This window comes from Bison bison, unplaced genomic scaffold (genome assembly GCF_000754665.1).
Source record: "Bison bison bison isolate TAMUID 2011002044 unplaced genomic scaffold, Bison_UMD1.0 scf7180017864529, whole genome shotgun sequence".
NCBI lineage: Eukaryota > Metazoa > Chordata > Mammalia > Artiodactyla > Bovidae > Bison > Bison bison.
The window spans coordinates 3,296,861-3,314,185 of NW_011495079.1; the positions used below are offsets into that span (position 1 = coordinate 3,296,861).

At 39.1% G+C, this 17,325-nt stretch overlaps 1 protein-coding gene across 2 annotated transcripts in view; it reads right to left on the reverse strand.

The window, feature by feature from the left end:
* ANKS1B (ankyrin repeat and sterile alpha motif domain containing 1B) overlaps window positions 1-17,325 on the reverse strand; it is a 1,164,394-nt gene that overhangs the window by 526,738 nt on the left and 620,331 nt on the right. The gene's annotated exons all lie outside the window — the stretch shown is intronic.

Here is a 17,325-nt window from a genome sequence, read left to right on the forward strand (position 1 = left end):
GGCTTCTTTACCACTGCACCCCTTGGGAAGCCCTGAGATTTAAAATACACCATGCTTTTTTTAATGACCTAGTTTGTCTTTTAAAGACACAGTGTGTAAAAACCTGGCCAAAGAAATTAGCGAAGGGAGTCAGTCTACTTTTTTGACTGGTCACTTTAATTAACATTCAGCTAAATATTTGCCATGATCAAAAGTTAAATTACCTGATAAGCCTAGTCTTCTGAAAAAGTAAAATATAGCCAATGTGGTAGATAAAATATAACAAATTCAAAGCTGACTTGCTAATTCACAACTTAAAGAAGTTAGTTATTATTGTTAACCAAAAACATCAAAGTTTTTATAAGTTAACAAGTAACATTTACTAGGCATGAGCTATTTACTACTCACTAAATTAGAGGTAATATTTCTATCTCCTTATGTGATCATCATAACAACTCTATGAAATGATTAATAACAATCATGGTTATCTAATCGAAAGAGATTTGGTCAGAATATGTAAACAAATTGTCAACCTCAATAAATCTCAATAGATATTTGCCCAAGGAATGCTACAGACAAATCAGCTTTCTTAATTGAAGTTTGGCCCCAGCTCCATACGCTTTTGTCTCTCTTGGAGCTAATAGAAGCAGGTATGATCCTGGCTTTATATATTCTCCAGACCTCACCGAGGTTCCTCTTTAGCTGTCCCAAATGAAGATGTTCCCTTCCTAGACCTAACACAGTGCTGAGTAGAAGAAAAAAGTGTCAGGATGAGAGATCCATGAGACAATGATCTAAAAGAGAAACAATCTGTACCACCCCGTACTCTCACAAGTACTTTATCTTCTCATAAAAACTTTCTAGTATACTGGACATGGATTTTTCCCTCCTCTTGCAACAGAGATTTTTCTTGGAGGAGAAGAGTGCGTGGAGTGTAAGGCAAAGCAGCCTTAAACTCTCTAAGGCTAGAGTATATGCCCTATTACATCCATTTTTTAGAAGTCAAAATTAATATGTAGACAACTTAACGCTGTTAAATTTCCCCAGCTAATAAGTAGTTAAGCTGAGATTCAAACTAAGGCCTATCAGATACTTATATCCATTGGCCTGGAAAATTTATTATTAAGATAAAAGAACAATCTAGGGTTCAAGGACAATCAAATAGGCTCTTTGTGGGAAGTGATATGTCTCTCCTGGTTATGACTATTTCTGGAATTTGGAAAAAAATGGATGAAAGGGATTTTTTTTTTCCTGCTTCATGGAGGTAAGCTTATACTAAGAGAAAGTAAAATATGGTGTTCTGTTTGAATTTATTGTCTCCTTTTTCTTGCTGGGCTACTTGGCTCTCCTATAATGCTTTATACAATAAGTAGGTTTGTATGAGATGACAGTAATGGGTAAATAATGCAGAAGGAAGCAAGAATTCTGAAATAAAGAAGTTTAGTTTGAGTATGAGAGGAAAAATTGAAATAGGGAACAGAGTACTTCAAGGCTGTATATTGTCACCTGCTTGTTTAACTTATATGCAGAGCACATCACGAAAAACGTTGGGCTGGATGAAGCACAAGCTGAAATGAAAATTGCCAGGAGAAATATCAATAACCTCAGATATGTAGATGACACCACCCTTATGGCAGAAAGCAAAGAAGAACTAAAGAGCCTCTTGATGAAAGTGAAAGAGGAGAGTGAAAAAGTTGGCTTAAAACTCAACATTCAGAAAGCTAAGATCATGGCATCTGGTCATCACTTCATGGCAACTAGATGGGGAAACAGTGACAGACTTTATTTTGGGGGGCCCCAAAATCACTGCAAATGGTAACTGCAGCCATGAAATTAAAGGACACTTGCTCCTTGGCAGAAAAGTTATGACCAACCTAGACAGCATATTAAAAAGCAGAGACATTACTTTACCAACAAAGGTCTGTCTAGTTAAAGCTATGGTTTTTCCAGTAGTCATGTATGGATGTGAGAGTTGCACTATAAAGAAAGCTGAGCACCGAAGAATTGATGCTTTTGAACTGTGGTGTTGGAGAAGACTCTTGAGTCCCTTGGACTGCAAGGAGATCCAACTAGTCCATCCTGGGGGAATTCAGTCCTGAATATTTATTGGAAGGGCTGATGCTGAAGCTGAAACTTCAATACTTTGGCCACCTGATGCTAAGAACTGACTCATTTGAAAAGACCCATATGCTGGGAAAGATTGAAGGCAGAAGAAGAAGGGGATGACAGAGGATGAGATGGCTGGATGGCATCACTGACTCAATGGACATGAGTTTGAGTAAACTCTGGGAGTTGGTGATGGACAGGGAGGCCTGGCCTGCTGCAGTCCATGGGGTCACAAAGAGTCAGACACAACTGAGTGATTGAACTTAACTAAACTGAACTGAAGGGGGAAAAAAAAAAAAAACCCTGTAAATCACAGTCAAGAGGTTTCTGATCATGTTCACTATAGTGAGATATTTAGGAGCATAACATTATTTAAACTTTTCTTTGAATATTATTATTAGGTTACCATCCCTTCTGTGATTTGATAAAAATAACTATAATCACATCTCAAAAGTGCTTTATAATGTTCAAGTCCTCTAGTCACAAGCAGTCCCTTCTCTCAGTAAAAGAGAATTTAATTATTAGCTCATAAGCCTAGGCTTTTGAAGAATAGTTCTTGCCATTAAGACAGTTGATAGCATTCTTACCAAGAGTTCTGAAAAGGCAAATATTACCTATTTCAGTGGCCAAACCCTAAGAATTTCTCAAAGCAAAGACAGTGAGAAGCTGATATGGAACCTGCTGGGTACCTATTCAGTTGATTGAATGCAGTTACAACCTCCACGTGCACAGGCTCCTTTAGCCTTTAGCCACACTCCATCCTGTACCCATTCCTCCCATAGGATTTTAGAGGTTACGTGTGGCCAAGTACCTTGCTTTGGTCAGTGCATCAATTGCACTCATCCCACACGCTAGCAAAATAATACTCAAAATTCTCCAAGCCAGGCTTCAACAGTACATGAACCATGAACTTCCAGATGTTCAAGCTGGATTTAAAAAAAGCAGAGGAACCAGAGATCAAATTGCCAACATACTCTATATCATAGAAAAAGCAAGAGATTTCCAGAAAAGCATCTACTTCTGCTTCATCGACTACGTAAAGACTTTGACTGTGTGGATCACAACAAACTGTGGAAAATACTTAAGTGAAAATTAGAAAAGGCAGAGGAACCAGAGATCAAATTGCCAACATCCACTGGATCATAGAAAAAGCAAGAGAGTTCCAGAAAAACATCTACTTGTGCTTTATTGATTACGCCAAAGCCTTTGACTGTGTGGATCACAACAAACTGCGCAAAATTCTGAAAGAGATGGGAATACCAAACCACCCTACCTGCCTCCTGAGAAATCTGTATGCAGGTCAAGAACCAACAGTTAGAACTGGACATGGAACAACAGACTGGTTCCATATCAGGAAAGGAGTACGTCAAGGCTGTATATTGTCACTCTACTTATTTAACTTCTATGCAGAGTGCATCATGAGAAATGCTGGGCTGGATGAAGCACAAGCTGGAATCAAGATTGCTGGGAGAAATATCAATAACCTCAGATATGCAGATGACACCACCCTTATGGCAAAAAGTGAAGAAGAACTAAAGAGCCTCTTGATGAAAGTGAAAGAGGAGAGTGAGAAAGTTGGCTTAAAACTCAACATTCAGAAAGCTAAGATCGTGGCATCTGATCTCATCACCTCATGGCAAATAGATGGGGAAACAGTGAAAACAGTGACAGACTATTTTGGGAACTCCAAAATCACTGAAGGTGGTGACTGTAGCCATGAAATTAAAAGATGCTTACTCTTTGGGAGAAAAACTATGAACAACCTACACAGCACATTAAAAAGCAGAGACATTACTTTACCAACAAAGGTCCTTCTAGTCAAGGCTATGGTTTTTCCAGTGGTCATATATGGATGTGAGAGTTGGACTATAAAGAAAGCTGGATGCCAAAGAATTGATACTTTTGAACTGTGGTGTTGGAGAAGACTCTTGAGAGTCCCTTGGACTGCAAGGAGATCCAACCAGTCCATCCTGGGGGAAATCAGTCCTGAATATTCACTGGAAGGACTGATGCTGAAGCTGAAACTCCAATACTTTGGCCACCTGGTGTGAAGAGCTGACTCATTTGAAAAGACCCTGATGCTGGGAAAGATTGAGGGCAGGAGAAGAAGGGGACAACAGAGGATGAGATGGTTGGGTGGCATCACCGACTCAATGGACATGAGTTTGAGTAAACTCCGGGAGTTGGTATTGGACAGGGAGGCCTGGCGTGCTGCAGTCCATGGGGTTGCAAAAAGTCGGACATGACTGAGCAACTGAACTGAAGTGAGCTGAACAATGGAAAGCATGATATAAGAGAGATTTGAAAAGTACTTGTGCATTGGGGCTTCTTCTCTTGCTGTTCTTGGAATCTTGCCTCTGTGAACAAGCTCTGGCTAGTCTGCTGGAAGATAAAATAATACATTACCCAGATGTTTGAAATTACAGGTTCCTCCCACCCCACCCAAGTATAATGAGCCTACCAGATCAGAAGACAGTTGCCACTGAAAAGATAGATGGTTATAGTCATAGATACCAAGAGGAGGGAGTAATATTGGGGTGTGGGGTGGTGGTGGAAGGCACATAGAAAGCACCAGTATTAGGAGGCAGAATGAGTGGGGACACGGTGGACAAGAGCCTTATTGTGGTTTCTATTGGAAGTAATGGACAAAACAAGGCAAACAGGTTTAGTATTGGTTAGTTCAAATCTTTTCAAGAGGCTCTGGGCCATAGAGACGGTCCCTCGGTATCTTGTTCTTGGTTTTGTTATGATTGGGGCACGTGGGTAGTGGCCCAGTATGAGAACCTGATAAAGAAAGTGGTTGAAGTATGGTTTTGGATTGGTTGGTTTGCATATGAAAGGTATGTCTTCTGGTGAGTTGTTTACTGTCTTTAAGAATTACCTAGCCCTGGGAGGAACAGTGCCTCCAGGATCAGCAAGGTCCCAAGATGTTAAGGCATCAAACAAAAACAAAAACCCTCCAAAATAAAAAGGCATGGTTAATACACCAGCCCCACTGTCACTTCAGTTGGAAGCCAGTCAACTTCCAAACATGTGAGTGAGGCTGACCAGGATCAACCAACTCCAGGCCAATCTGCCAGCAGTCGCATTAGGCAAGCTCATCTGAGTTTGGCCCAGATCAGAAGAAAACATGTTAATAAAATCATGAACTAAATAAATGGCTGTTGATTTAAGCCACAAAGTTTGGGTTGGCTTACTATATGACAATAGATAGTTTAGTCTATATCCCATTTTAAAGAAGAATTAACATATTCTTCAAAATAAGTTTTGGCAATGTTTGTATTTTCAAGTCTGGAAATGATGATAGTAATAGTATATAACATCACTAATAGTGTTGTGAAGATGAATGAAAAATAAAAGTAAGGGAGTTAGAATAATGCCTGTGGCATGGAATACATTAAATATGTGTTTTTATTATTACAACAATAATTTTTAATCTAGAGAGTTTCATTTTTACAAAGGTAGTAGTAATTTATTATATTAGACACTCAGTAATGATTATTATTTTGACATGCTTATATATTTTAAAAATATACTTCGGAAAGAATTTTCATATTTTCTTTCTATTACTTTAGATGAAACTGAGGCAAAGCATACTTGTAACATGTCTCATTTAATTTCACACTTCTCTTTTGACAAGTGGATATTTCATGCCAAGGTACAGAACTAAATATGTGTGAATTCCAATCTGATAGTTATTCAAAGAATCATTAGCATTTCAAAGAAATGTCAGAGTAAGTACCCAATAGTAAGGAGTTCAACATTCTTTTTTACCAATCTTTGTTGCTGATATATATCACTTATATAAATACCTGAATAACCATAAATTTCATGTCAAGATGAAAACAAATTATGTAAAACAAGTAATTTCTTCTTTTATTATAGATCATAACTGTTGTTTATTGGGTTACTGCATTTCTCTTTGGAAAATCAAAAATCTCTCAGGGATTCTATGCTGATGTTGATACTAGTAGAAATTCTGAATTCATTTCACAATATATATAAAATGCCTCTGTCCACCATATGCTCACATTCCAGTGAAGGAGGCAACTGTAGGCAAATCAAAAATAGTATAATTTCTGATGATGGTAAGTTGTATGCAAAAAATAAAGCAAACTGATGAGATAGGAATTATTACTGCAGACAGAGAGAAGAAGACATGAAAATCCATGTCCAGTGGCCTGAGAACCAGGAGAACCGATTGTGTAGCACATGAAATTAAAAGACTCTTACTCCTTGGAAGAAAAGTTATGACCAACCTAGATAGCATATTGAAAAGCAGAGACATTACTTTGCCAACAAAGGTCTGTCTAGTCAAGGCTATGGTTTTTCCAGTGATCATGTATGGATGTGAGAGTTGGACTGTGAAGAAAGCTGAGTGCCAAAGAATTGATGCTTTTGAACTCTGGTGCTGGAGAAGACTATTGAGAGTCCCTTGGACTGCAAGGAGATCCAACCAGTCCATTCTGAAGGAGATTAGCCCTGGGATTTCTTTGGAAGGAATGATGCTAAAGCTGAAACTCCAGTACTTTGGCCACCTCATGCAAAGAGTTGACTCATTGGAAAAGACTCTGATGCTGGGAGGGATTGGGGGCAGGAGAAGAAGGGGACTACAGAGGATGAGATGGCTGGATGGCACCACTGACTCGATGGATGTGAGTCTGAGTGAATTCCAGGAGTTGGTGATGGACAGGGAGGCCTGGCGTGCTGTGATTTATGGGGTCGCAAAGAGTCGGACACGACTGAGCGACTAAACTGAACTGAACTGAATCCAAAAGTTGGGAGGCTTGAGACTGAGGAAAAGATGATGTTTTAGTTTGAGTACAAAGATAGGAAAAAAGACTATTGGGCAGGAAGAATTCTTCCATTCAGAGTGGACATTAGTCTTTTGGTTCTATTCAAGCCTTCAACCGATGGGGTGAGGCCCATTCATTAGTGAGGGCAATCAGCTTTATTCAGTCTACCAATTTAAAGTTTAACCTCATCTCAAACACCCTCATAGAACTACCTAGAATAATGTTTGACCAAATATCTGGGCACCTCATGGACCATTCAAGATGACATATAAAATTAACCATCACAGGTGAGTAGAATGATTGGAGATGAAGTCTAAGATGAAGGGAGAGGTAGAGCTGATATGATTTTGTTTACATTTTTAAAAGATCACCTGGTATTTCTGATGGCAAGGACATGACAATAATGTATTTTAAGAAACTAATCTCCCCAAGTCCCTTCATAAAAACAATGCATATGATAGTGAAAGAATAAAATGATAGTAAAAAAGAAAAGAAAAGAAAAACTAACAATCAACCAAACAAAAAACAATGACAGGTGGTATCTTCAATAAAGTGGGTATCAAGGAATCCCCATGGCCATGGAAAATGGTTGAGCATAGCACAAATCATGAGATAGCAACAGGATGCAGAACTGGCAGAGATGAAGAGAAAAGGAAATTGATGGAGCCTACAAGCCAAAGGACCCAGAAATTGCCATCAGATTTTGATTTCCAAAAGGAGAAGGCCTAGTTCTAAGCAGGATGCTGAGCAACAGAATCTGAGAATAACCTGCAGAACTTGAAAAAATCCTGCAAAAGGACAATTAGAAGTAGCGTATACCCTTGAGAATCTCAGAAATACGCAATAAATACACGCTTTTAGTAAACTAGGGACTTCCCTGGTGGCTCAGATGGTATAAAGCATCTGCCTACAATGCGGGAGACCTGGGATCAATCCCTGGGTTGGGAAGATCTCCTAGAGATGGAAATGGCAACCCACTCCAGTATTCTTGCCTGGAAAATCCCATAGACGGAGGAGCCAAGTAGGCTACAGTCCATGGGGTTGCAAAGAGTCAGACACGATTGAGCGACTTCACTTTCACTTTAGTAAACTGAGACTCCTCTGAAGAAAAAATGTCAGAAGCAGAATCCAAACTGAACAGGGTAAAAACACCAGCAATCTCAGGAAGAAAGATATTTCATATAATGAGAAGGAGGGAATGGTATGGAAGGCTGAAATCCAGAGGAAGGACATTTTGAATGTAATAATAGCAAAATATAGTGTTCAAATATGAGAGCACTACTTTGTAAGGCAAAGAGTATGTAACTCTGGAAAAGGATGAGATAACAGTGGGAAAAGGACATACTTTTCATTATAGGGAACTAGAATGCAAAAGTAGGAAGTCAAGAGATACCTGGAGTAACAGGCAAGTTTGGCCTTGGAGTACAAAATGAAGCAGGGCAAAGGCTAAAAGAGTTTTGCCAAGAGAATGCACTGGTCATAGCAAACACCCACTTGCAACAACACTCTACATATGGACATCACCAGATGGTCAATATCGAAATCAGATTGATTATATTCTTTGCGGCCGAAGTTGGAGAAGCTCTATACAGTCCGGAAAAACAAGACCAGGAGCTGACTGTGACTCAGATCATGAACTCCTTATTGTAAAAATCAGGTTTAACTTGAAGAAAGTAGGGAAATCAACTAAACCATGCAGGTATGAACTAAATCAAATCCCTTACGATTAAGCAGTGGAAGTGACAAATAGCTTCACAGGATTAGATCTGGTAGACAGAGTGCCTGAAGAACTATGGACGGAGGTTCATGACCTTGTACAGGAGGCAGTGATCAAAACCATGCTCAAGAAGAAGAAATGCAAAAAGGCAAAATGGTTTTCTGAGGAGGCCTTACAAATAGCTGAGAAAAGAAGAGAAGAGATAGGCAAAGGAAAAAAGAAAAGATATATCCATCTGAATGCACAGTTCCAAAGAATAAAAGGAGAGATAAGAAAGTCTTCCTCAGTGATCAATGCAAAGAAATAGAGGAAAACAATAGAATGGGAAAGACTAGAGATCTCTTCAAGAAAATTAGAGATACCAAGGGAACATTTCATGCAAAGATGGGCACAATAAATGACAGAAAAGGTATGGACCTAACAGAAGCAGAAGATATTAAGAAGAAGTGGCAAGAATACACAGAAGAACTATATAAAAAAGATCTTAATGATTCAGATAACCATGATGGTGTGATCACTCACCTAGAGCCAGACATCCTGGAATGTGAAGTCAAGTGGGCCTTAGGAAGCATCACTATGAACAAAGCTAGTGGAAGTGATGGAATTCCAGCTGAGCTATTTAAAATCCTAAAAGATGATGCTGTGAAAGTGTTGCACTCAATATGCCAGCAAATTTGGAAAACTCAGCAGTGGCCATAGAACTGGAAAAGGTCAGTTTTCATTCCAATTCCAAAGAAAGTCAATGCCAAAGAGTGTTCACACACTACCAAAGATAGTTCACACTACCACACAATTGCACTCATCTCACACACTAGTGAAGTAATGCTCAAAATTCTCCACGCTAGGCTTCAACAGTACGTGAACTGACAACTTCCAGATGTTCAAGCTTGATTTAGAAAAGGCAGAGGAAGCATGGATCAAATTACCAACTCCTGCTGGATCACAGAGAAAGCAAGAGAATTCCAGAAAAATATCTACTTCTGTTTCACTGACTACACCAAAGCCTTTGACTGTGTGGATCACAACAAACTGTGGAAAATTCTTCAAGAGATTGGAATACCAGGCCACCTTACCTTCCCCCTGATAAATCTGTATGCAGATAATTAAGCAACAGTTAGAACCAGACATAGAACAACTGGTTCCAAATTGGGAAAGGAATACTTCAAGGCTATATACTGTCACCTTGCTTATTTAACTTATATGCAGAGTATATCATGCAAAATGCTGGACTGGATGAAGCACAAGCTGGAATCAAGATTGCAGGGAGAAATATCAATAACCTCAGATATGCAGATGATACCAACCTTAGGGCTAAAAGCAAAGAGAAACTGAAGAGCCTCTTGATGAAATTGAAAGAGGAGAGTGAAAAAGCTGGCTTAAAACTCAACATTCAAAAAATGAAGATCATGGCATCTGGTTTCATCACTTTGTGGCAAATAGATGGGAAACAATGGAAACAGTGACAGACTTTATTTTCTTTGGCTCCAAAATCACTGCAGATGGTGACTGCAGCCATGAAATTAAAAGATGCTTGCTCCTTGGAAGAAAAGCTATGACAAACCTAGATAGCATATTAAAAAGCAGAGACATTACTGACAAAGGTTCGTATAGTCACAGCTATGGTTTTTCCAGTAATCATATATGGATGTGAGAATTGGAGCATAAAGAAAGCTGAGCACCAAAGAATTGATGCTTTTGAACTGTGGTATTGGAAAAGACTCTTGAGAATCCCTTGGACTGCAAGGAGATCCAACCAGTCCATCCTAAAGGAAATCAGTCCTGAATATTCTTTGGAAGGACTGATGCTGAAGCTCCAGTCCTTTGGCCACCTAATGAGAAGAACTGACTCATTGGAAAAGATCCTGATGCTGGGAAAGATTGAGGGCAGGAGGAGAAGGGGATGACAGAGGATGAGATGGTTGGATTATATTACCGCCTTGATGGACATGAGTTTGAACAAGCCCTGGGAGTTGGTGATGGACAGGGAGGCCTGGCATGATGCAGTCCATGGGGTCACAAAGAGTTGGACACGACTGAGAGACAGATATGAGTGAGTAATAGCAGGAAGGCTTTCTCAATCATGTAGGGAGTTATTCATATTTCTTAATACTTCACGATAACAACAAGGGTGAAAGTCTTTGAGCCATGAAGTGGGGAAATCTACTGGGATTCATGCCTGCTCCCACAGAGAAGCCTCCTCTGAATAGTCCAGGACATTCTTCTCATTAAAGATAGGAAACAAAAATGATTTTGATAGAACCCTATTTAAAGACATTGTAAGAAATGGAAAAGAAAATGAATGTTTAACAGCTAATGAAAACAAACAAACAAAAAATGCTGCCCAAATATTTTGAAAACTATAAACTGAAACTCAAAATCATTTAGAAGAAATCAAGAAAATAAAGTTCTAAAAAAACCCCCTAAATTCTAAGTAGAGGAGCTCAGACGTGAGATGGCTGGTCATTTTCTCCCTCCTTACCCTTTCTCTCCACGAGCAGTTAATAACTTAAGTCATTTGATGGAGAAGAATGAGATGGCATCCTTATATTCACTACAGAGGTGGCCTGGAGTTGTTTTGGGGCAACTCAACATGGTATATTGGAACCCAAGCATTGTGAAGGGGGTGTACACATAGGGGAATGGCCCAGTATGGAGAATCAGAGCCTGTGTGGAGTGAGGAGGAAACCTATATGGGGTAGGGAGGGGTTCACCCTAGCAAAGGAGGGTATCCCTGCAGAGGGGCAACTTAGCAAGGGGTGTCAGAACCCATACAGGGTGAGGATGGTGTTCATGTCCAGCAGAAGAGGAAAGTGTTCATGTATAGCACTACCTGGCATAAAATGTCAAAGCCTCATCAGTGAAAGGAGGGTGTCCACATGTGGAGAAGTCCATCTCTAAGGTGTCAGAGTTGCAGGAGGGTAAGAAGGGTGTTTACACAGATAAATTGGCATGCGGAGTCCAATCTCAGATAAGACGAGAAAGATGCCTGAGTGGGGAGGAAGTGGCAGCAGACATGCAATACAGCTTACTTACAGAGGGGTGATCACATAAGCAACTACAGTAGGGATAATGGGATCAGATCTCTCACTGTTAAAGGAGGGAGCTAGAAATATGAAGAGGGAGAAAAGGAGAGTGAGCCTCATGAAGTTGGCTTGTAATTGGAGATATCAATATTTTCAAGATAGATAGAGATCAAGGGAAATGTATTGATATTGACAAAAATATATATTTGTTTATGCATGTATTGAGGGCTTCTCTGCTGGCTCAGCAATAAAGAATCTGCCTACAAAGCAGGAGCCACAGGAGCTGTGGGTGCAATCATTGAGTCTGGAAGATCCCTTGGAGGAGTGCATGGCAACCCACTCCAGTATTCTTGCCTGGAGAATCCCATAGACAGAGGATCCTGGCAGGCTACAGTCCGTAGGGTCACAAAGAGTTCGGACAGGACTGAAGCAACTTAGCATGCACACATGCAAGTATGTATTTGTATACATATATTACCTGACTGTCTGTTGAGAGGGCCTGGGAAAATGAGGTCCCAATAGCAGTAAGTAAAGCTCATACTTGGCTTCTAAATGTGTTTTCACTAAGACAGAGATCCATTGTGAAATGACTGATATCAGAGCCAGGGCAGAGAAATTACAAAATGGTCCTGGAACACCTTGTGTTAGAAAGCAAGGAAGTGCTCAAAGAATAAAGAGGCATGTCAAGAGGACGAAGAAGCAAACCTGAATAGGCTTCCAATGATTAAACTAAGGACAGTTTTAGGAAGAAAAGAAATAATGCCACTAGCGGATTAAAGGGCTTCCCTGGTGGCTCAGTCAGTAAAGAATCTGCCTGCAATGCAGAAGACCTGAGTTTGATCCCTGATAGGGACGATCCTCTGGAGAAAGGAATTGTAGCCCACAACAGTATACTTGCCTGGAGAACTCCACAGACAGAGGAGCCTGGCAGGCTACAGTCCATGGGGTTGGACATGAGTTAGCAACTAAACCACCACCACCAATAGATTATAACCCATTGAATAAAATAAGGAAACATGAGCTCATCAAACACAAACTTTTAAAAATCATCCATTTATGTATGTATTTCTTGTGTGTAAAAATAAATAAATGGGTGATTTAAAAGCTTGATTAGAAATGAAAATTTAAATAATTTCAAATCACTTCCTTGCAAAACACTAATAACAAAGAGAAAGAATAACTCTACATTTAAGAAGTCTGGGAGGCACTATGTTAAATGATTAAGGTGAATATCCTAAGTGAAAGTGAAAGGTTAGTCACTAAGTCAGGTTCGACTCTTTGCAGTCCCATGGACTGTGTAGCTCCCCGGTCTCCTCTGTCCATGGGATTCTCCAGGCAAGAATACTGGAGTGGGTTGCCATGCCCTTCTCCAGGAGCTCTGTCTGACCCAGAGATCGAACACGGATCTCCCGCATTGCAGGCAGATTCTTTACCATCTGAGCTACCAGGGGAGCCCTTAATATATGTAGGAACTGACACACTGTTACTCCTCACACTGGTTGACAGAATAAAATCATGTGTCTCTTGCTAAAGTAAATGGAGTGAGGATGTAAACGCCACTGTGTCTACAGCATTACAAGGTAACATGGAAGAGAGGGAGTAAAGAGCTGAGGACAGTAATCGTATCTACCATAAAATTCTTCTGCCCTCATTTAAAAATGATGGTCACTCTAACTCCCTGTCATGTGTTTTAGTCATATCCAACTCTTGGTCACCCTACGGACTGTAGCCCACCAGGCTCCTCTGTCCATAGGATTTTCCAGGCAAGAATACTGGAGTAGATTGCCATTTCTCCTCCAGAGGACCTTCCTGACCCAGGCATTGAACCTGTGTCTCCTGAATCTCCTGCATTGGCAGGTAGATTTTTTACCACTGAGTTACCTGGGAATCCCCTAATTCCTGGATAGGTAGCATTTGGCTATGGTTTTTCCAGTGGTCATGTATGGATGTGAGAGTTGGACTGTGAAAAAAGCTGAGTGCCAAAGAATTGATGCTTTTGAACTGTGGTGTTGGAGAAGACTCTTGAGAGTCCCTTGAACTGCAAGGAGATCCAACCAGTCCATCCTAAAGGAGATCAGTCCTGGGTGTTCATTGAAAGGACTGATGCTGAAGCTGAAACTCCAATACTTTGGCCACCTCATGTGAAGAGTTGACTCATTGGAAAAACACCCTGATGCTGGGAGGGATTGGGGGCAGGGGGAGAAAGGGACGACAGAGGATGAGATGGCTGGATGGCATCACCAACTTGATGGACATGAGTTTGAGTGAACTCCAGGAGTTGGTGATGGACAGGGAGGCCTGGCATGCTGTGATTCATGGGGTTGCAGAGTCGGACACGACTGAGTGACTGAACTGAGCTGAACTGATTCCAACTTTGCTGAGAATTTTAGAATTGAACACTATGATTGATTTTTGAATTTATATCAAATGCTTTTCTTCACTTATTGAGCTGATTATGTAGTTTTTCTCCTTTAATCTGTCAGTGGAAATGACATATTTTCTCATGTTACTGCATAGGGTTGAATTGGTCATAATGAATTTTTTTTGCTGTCCTACTAGATTTGGTCCGCTAGTACTTTGTTTAGAATTTTTCCATCTATGTTTATGAATGAAACAGGCCTTTAATTTTTCCTTTCTTATGCTGTCTAGTTTTGATATGAAGATTACTAGTCTCAAAACTACTATTACTACTACTAAGTCACTTCAGTCGTGTCTGACTCTGTGCAACCATGGACTGCAGCCTACCAGGCTTCTCCGTCCATGGGGTTCTCCAGGCAAGAACACTGGAGTAGGTTGCCATTTCCTTCTCCAATGCATGAAAGTGGAAAGTGAAAGTGAAGTCGCTCAGTCATGTCCGACTCTTAGCAACCCCATGGACTGCAACCTACCAGGCTCCTCCATCCATGGGATTTTCCAGGCAACAGTACTGGAGTGGGGTGCCATTGCCTTCTCCAGTCTCAAAACTAGTTGGGGAAAATTCCCTCTTCCTGAATAATTTTAAGATGTTATATTACTTGAAATTCAATCATTATTTAATTCTGCTATCAGTTTTTCCATTCTGTATAGTAGTTTTCTAAACCAGATGTTTTATTTTATTCATATTATTTTTATTTGAATTTTCATATATGTTTACCATTTTATTTATTCACTATTGCTTTCGCAGAATGCCTTGAGATCACTTTCTTTCTTGAAGTAATCCTTAAAGTTTTTCTTGGAAAAAGCCTTTAGGTAGAAAATGTTTTTAGTTTTTAAACTATGAATGTCTTCATATTTTACTTTTTTTAATATTTTACTTTACTTTTAATAAATAAACATATTTATTAAAAATAGACTCTTTTAGTTCATAGTTTAGGTTGATGGAACTTCTTTATATTCACACTTTGGAGATCCTATGCTACTCATTTTATCTTATATCTTTCCTTGATAATTTGGTTATCATTATGCCTGTGTCTTTGTCGTAGGTGATCCATCATTTCTCTACCTGCTTTGAAAATCTCCTCTACATCTTTCAATTTGACAATTATGTGTCTCAGTATGGATTTCTTTTTATCCTGTTTGGAATATAGTGTGCTTCTTACACCAATGAATTCATGTTTTTATCAGTTTTGGAAAAAATTTAGCAATTATCGTCTTTTTGGGCTTCTTTATTATTTCATCCCCAGTCTCTGATTAGAAGTAGGTTTACCTTCTTATTCCATCTTTCATATTGCTTTTTGTCTCTCATATTTTTTGCCTCTTTGGCCCTCTGTACTATACTTTGGATAATTTCTTTAAATTTACTTTCCAGTTCACCAATTCTCTCTTCATCTCTGCTTAATCTGCTATTTACGTATTCACTTGGAATTTCAAAAATAATTTCAAACATTATATTTATCATATATTGAAATGCCATTTATTTTTCAAATTTGCCTCATTTATTGATAGTCTTTGTTTTTACTCTTCTTCATGACTAGGTATTTTGTTTCTTTAAATATTTTATATATATATAACTGCATTTTTTCTTACATTCAATAATAATATCTATAGTCATCAGACAAAAGTGTTTGCTATTTTTTCTGATATCCACTTATAGCAGTTTGCTTTTCAAGATGATTAGAAATCATTTATTGTTATCTCATTACTTAATCTCAGCTTGTCAGTGTGATTAGAGAAGGTCTGAGCTGCCCTGAATAGTCTTGACTCAGCCTCCCAAGCTTGCCATTGAACCAATGTGCAGTGTCCAAGCAGCAGTGCCATTGTTGAAATCTGCATTCTGCACAACTCTGACTCTCGTGTCTACTAACATACACTTTTAGGGAGCAAAGATTGTTAGAGCAGCAATAACATGAAAGAACATGTCATATTTAGAATATATATGTACTGCTGCAGAAAGATCTCTCAGAGTACTTGAAAGTGAAAGTGAAGTCACTCAGTTGTGTCTGACTCTTTGTGACCCCATGGACTGTAGCCTACCAGGCTCCTCCATCTATGGGATTTTCCAGGCAAGAATACTGGAGTGGGTTTCCATTTCCTTCTTCAGGAGATCTTCCCAACCCAGGGATTGATCCCGGGTCTCCCACACTGTAGGCAGACACTTTACCATCTGAGCCACAATTAGTCTGCCATAATACTTTTTATTATATTTTATTATAAAATTTTACATTTATAAAGATTTTAATTTTAAAAAAGGCAGTGTATCAGGACTTGAAAACTTTTAATGTGAATTCTTTAAATGATTTGTGACTAGGTAGAATTACTACTAAATTGCCTTGCCATGAATGTTGGTACTTTGTAATGTATGATGCAATATACAACTCAATAAATTATTCTGAGAACTAGATAAATAAAGAAAAAGCTTATTATAATTATGGATTCAAATTAAGCAAATCCTTTTTTAATAAGATTGCCCTAAAAATGTATGTTTATAAAAAACACAAAAGAAATTTGTGGAGATTTGTAACTATTAAAGCATTCCAATTACTCAATGATATTCAGTAAAAAGATAATATACAAATTGGTCCATAATTAAATTCTATATCAACTAAAGAGAACAAGGAGCTTAATTTTGATAATATATATTGTCATATGTCTCAATAAATCTTCAAAGGGGTGCTAGGTCTTATTCAGAATACATGGGAGAAATACAACTCTTTTTCTTTTATAACATAAATTATATGATCCTTATTGTAGTTTATTGACCTGCCTTGTTCTCCTAGTCATGTAGCTCATGTAATTTGGCTAGTATGTTCATTTATATCCAATATTAAGGATGTCTTTCCAGCTCACCTACACATTGAGACAAAAGTATGAGTCAAACAACAATGAGATACAGAAGCAACTACATAGAATTCATGTTCCCTTAATTTCTCAAGGTCAAAAATCAATTAAGTTTTCAAAGACATGTAAAATTAATTAAAAACACAAACTCCCTGGAAAGGAATTCATTTCAAAAGTTACAAAGGTAAGATTCCATATTGGGGCTTCCCATGTGGCTCAGTGGTAAAGAATCCACCTGCAATGAAGGAGATTTAGGAGACGTGGGTTCTATCCCTGGACTGGAAAAATCCCCTGGAGGAGGAAATGGCGACCCACTCCAGTATTCTTGCCTGGATAATCTCATGGACAGAGAAGCTTGGCAGGCTACAGTCCATGAGGTCGCAAAGAACTGGACATGGCTGACTGACTGAGCACACACACAAGATTCCTTATTAGGTAAGGAGAGCCA